At 43.7% G+C, this 4053-nt stretch overlaps 1 pseudogene; it reads left to right on the plus strand.

Annotated features, from left to right (window-relative positions):
* The first annotated feature begins 427 nt into the window (after positions 1–427).
* On the plus strand, positions 428–4053 carry LOC121451680 (annotated as a pseudogene).

The following is a 4053-nucleotide window of genomic DNA, read 5'->3' on the forward strand; positions in this document are numbered from 1 at the left end:
CATAGATCTCCAAAAAACTGATGTAGGAGTCTGAGCTTGGCAGGACTGGGCCAGGCAATTCATTCTGTGACATTTTACGCACCACAAGATCTGTGTGAGCATCCTTGGCCTGTACAAGAAGATAAACTTCTTCCTTCCCTTCCCCAGCATGGCAGGCCAAAATACTTCCAGGCTGAGTTAAACGTCCTCTCAAGGGTAAAATTGGACCAATTCATAACTGTTGGGGTAGAGCAGTAAGTGCACAGCAGGACCAGACTCTTAGGAAAACTTCAGAGTTCAGTGTGATAGCACTTGAGAGAGGCCGATAAGGAAGAAAGAGAAAAGGAGGAAAGAGAAGGAGGAAGAAGAAAAGGAGGAAGAGGAGAAAGAGCAAGGGAGGATGATGTAGGGCTGAGAGAGAAGTGAAGGAGGAGGAAGGAAAAGGAAGATGGAGGAACCGAGGGTAGCTGTTTTTCAGGTGAGGGGGTTCCCAGCATGGTGATTCCAATAAACCAACGCTGACGTGGAATCTGTCAACTCAGCTACTATATCAAACAGCAGAATAAACTAAAACAGCAATCAATAAAACTATATCACATATCTAAGACCTATTCAAAAGTGAGAGAAATAAAGGCAGAAAATATCAAAGGGAAATAAGCCAACTAGAGAGCTGAGTCACAAGGTCTCCAGCTTAGATCTAGTCGTTTGGAGATGAAAGTCAATGACAAGGGAGAAAGGGGTGGGGAAATCAGACTAATGAAAAAGGTTTGTTAATCTAAGAAATGACTAGAGAAAGGAGATTAAGGACTATAAAACAGGGTAGAAACTTTTTAATTAAATTGATTCATGGGTATAAGGCCCAGTAAGTATACCAGTAATTTGTTTCATTAGAAGAATGAAATAAAGCTGGAGAGATGCAAAGACAACAACACCAAGTCTGACAATCTGAGCTCAATCCCTAGACCCAAATGGTGGAAGGAAAACCAAGTCCTGTAAATTGTCCTCTGACCTCCACAAGTTACATACACACATGTGCACACACACATATATACAAAAATAAATGAGAATGGATTGAAATATACCAGTTTTCTAAAGATTGTCAGGCAATTATTTTCTAATTTTTATTTTATAAAGTTGCTTATAACACATATAAAGTGCAAAGATAGAATAATTAAATGTCAAAAGTATGAAAAGTAAACATTAGCCAAAAGAAATTAGGTATACTAGAAACAAACTCCATTTTAAGGGAAGAATTGCCACTTGAGATAGTGATATCCCACAAGGATAAAAATCATCAATTTATCAGGAAGGTATGAAATCCTCAGTGCATATGGATTTCCAGTAAAATTTCTGGGACTTGAGAGATGACTCTGTGGTTAAGCGTATGTACTGCCCCCTAGTGGAGAGCCTCTTGCAGAGACTCAGTTCCTAGCCCCAACATAGCAGCTTCCAACGATCTGTAACTCTCCTTCTAAGATCAGATGCCCTCTTCTGGCCATTGTGAACTCCTGTATGCATGGTGTGCATATAAACTTACACAGGCAAACAAGTATACATATAAAATTAATAAATGAATAAATAAAAAACTCCCAAATATGTTAGGCAAAAAAATGGAGGAAAATGAGAAACAAAAAGTCCACTAACATACAAGAGACATGAACAGCAACTACCAAATACCAAAGTTGAGCTAAATAGTACATATATCAAACACTTTCTTTGGAAGTGCTCATGGAACTTGTGCCAGATTACTATGCAAATTTAATATGATTTAAGTCATTCAATTACATTCACTGATCACAGAGTAATTGGGCTAGAAACCAACTGCAAACAAAATAATCAAATTAATTTAAATGCTTGGAAACTAAGCAATGCACTTCTGTTACCTTGGCAGCACTAAAGGAAATAAAAATACAATTTTCAGTTGAATGCTTTAAAGGATGACTTGGGGGCTGGGGAGCTCCCCGGTAGAACTCATGCTTAGGTCTCAAGAGGAACAATGATTTTAAATATGTATATAAGAATAGAGAAGTTCATATCTGTGGCCCATGTTGTCACCAAAGGCCACATGGATGCCTGGGGTCTAGGCTGAAACCTGTGGCCATGCTGGTGTCCAGGGGCCGTGCCACCACGGGGGCATGATGACCTCGAGTGGCCTGTGCTGCCACCAGGGGCCATGGTGTCATCCAGGCCTGGCCTGCTGCCAAGGGCAGTGTCTGGGCCCATGGGCATACAGCAAGTAGGGTCTGAGTTGATGTCAGTGCCTCCTGCTACCAAAGGCCGGGGGGATGCCTGACATCTGGTCAGCTACTCAAGACCATGTTGGTGTCTGAGAGCCATGTTGCCAGCAGGGCCATACAGATCTGGGTGGCCTATGCTACACCAGTCATGGTGCTATCCAGGTCAAGCTGTTGCTGAAGGCTATACCTGGGTCCATGATACTTCTGCAGCTGGGATTTGTGTTGACGTCCATGGCCCATGTCACCACCACCTGGCCATAATACACATTTTAAAACTACCAAGTGATTAAAAACTTGAAGAATGAAAAATGCATGACCCAAAAGTCTATAGAATTTGAAACTCGCTATATCTGTTAGGAGTGGTTTGCAGCCTATAAAATCTACAATTTGTTACTATGAAGGAATACATTGATTCTAAATAAAGATAGAGAACCCTGTTCTGTGTATCAAGACAGAAGCAGAGAAAAAAAAAGGACAGGCAGGGTAGACATTGAAAGGTACAGTGGAAATACATAGACTATCAATCCCAGCTACAAGAGGGGCTGTTTCACTACAAAGTCTACAGAACAGGAACCATTTTAATGGCAATAAACTTTAAATTTTAGAAAAACAAATTTCTTGATATATATAATCAAAACTTATAAAGAATGCAAAAATTCAGAATCTTACCAAGACAAACAATTGCACCTATTACAGAAAAAATAAAATCCACAAAGAACTCCTAGAGCAGATGACCCAACTAGTGATTTTTCCTACTTGTTTTAAGGGAGACATACCAAAATAATATAAAAATCCCTCCAAAGTAAAGGCTCACTTATCAGTTCTATGAAGCTAAAATAGAAGTGATTAAAATCTGATAAAAACAAGCTAAGAAAATTTAAGCCAGATGAACACATGTGACCATCACATTCGACTATGCTCTACACTTTTAAAATATTAGGGACTTGGACGGGCGCTGGGCTCCTGTAGACAGGTGGCACCCTGTGAGGACTGCCTGTGGGCAGGACAAGCTACTCTTCCTGTTCTCCAGCTCCCGGTGTCCAGCTCCCGGCTGTGCTTGTACGAAGATGGCACGGAGGTGACTGATGACTATTTCCCGGGGCTCCCCAACCACAACGCCGAACTCCTGCTGCTCACTGCTGGCCAGACCTGGCAGGGCTTTGTGAGTGACATCACCGGCTTCCTCAGTGTGTTTAATGAGCCACAGGCTGGGGTCATCCTGGCTGTGTGGCAACTGCTGTCAGATGAGCAGGCCCCACGAGGCAGGAGCTGCTGGCTGACCTCCTGCATCATGTCAACCAGAACATCACTGCTGAGACCCAGGAGCAGGACCCGTCCTGGTTTGAAGGTTTGGAGTCTCAATTCAGGAATAAGTCTGGCTACCTGAGATATAGCTGTGAGAGCAGGATCCGGGGCTACCTGAGAGAGGTGAGTGCTCACACCTCTGCGGTGGATGCAGAGGCCCGGGAAGAATGCGAGATTGTCCTCAGCTCCATGTGCCAGAAGCTCACATCCCAGAAGTACAATGGCAGCTACTTTGACCGAGGTGCGACCGGCTCTGTACTCCGGAAGGCTGGTTCCTCCTGCCAGAATAGAGAAGAAGCGCACCGTGGTGCCCACGCTGGTGGAAGCAGTCCAGGATGGGAGGCAGGTGAACTGGGAGTACTTCTACAGCCTGCTCTTCATGGCCGAGAACCCGAAGCCGGTGCATATCGCCTGCCACAAGACCACCACGCACAAGCTTCAGTGTGACCTTAGTAAGATCTACCAGCCCAGGCAGGATTCAAGAAGAAGCGGCCTGCTTGCAAGCCTCTTCTTCTTGAATCCTCAGCAGTGA

This window comes from Microtus oregoni, unplaced genomic scaffold (assembly GCF_018167655.1).
Source record: "Microtus oregoni isolate MIOR12 unplaced genomic scaffold, Mior012 000008F_ref0000371, whole genome shotgun sequence".
NCBI lineage: Eukaryota > Metazoa > Chordata > Mammalia > Rodentia > Cricetidae > Microtus > Microtus oregoni.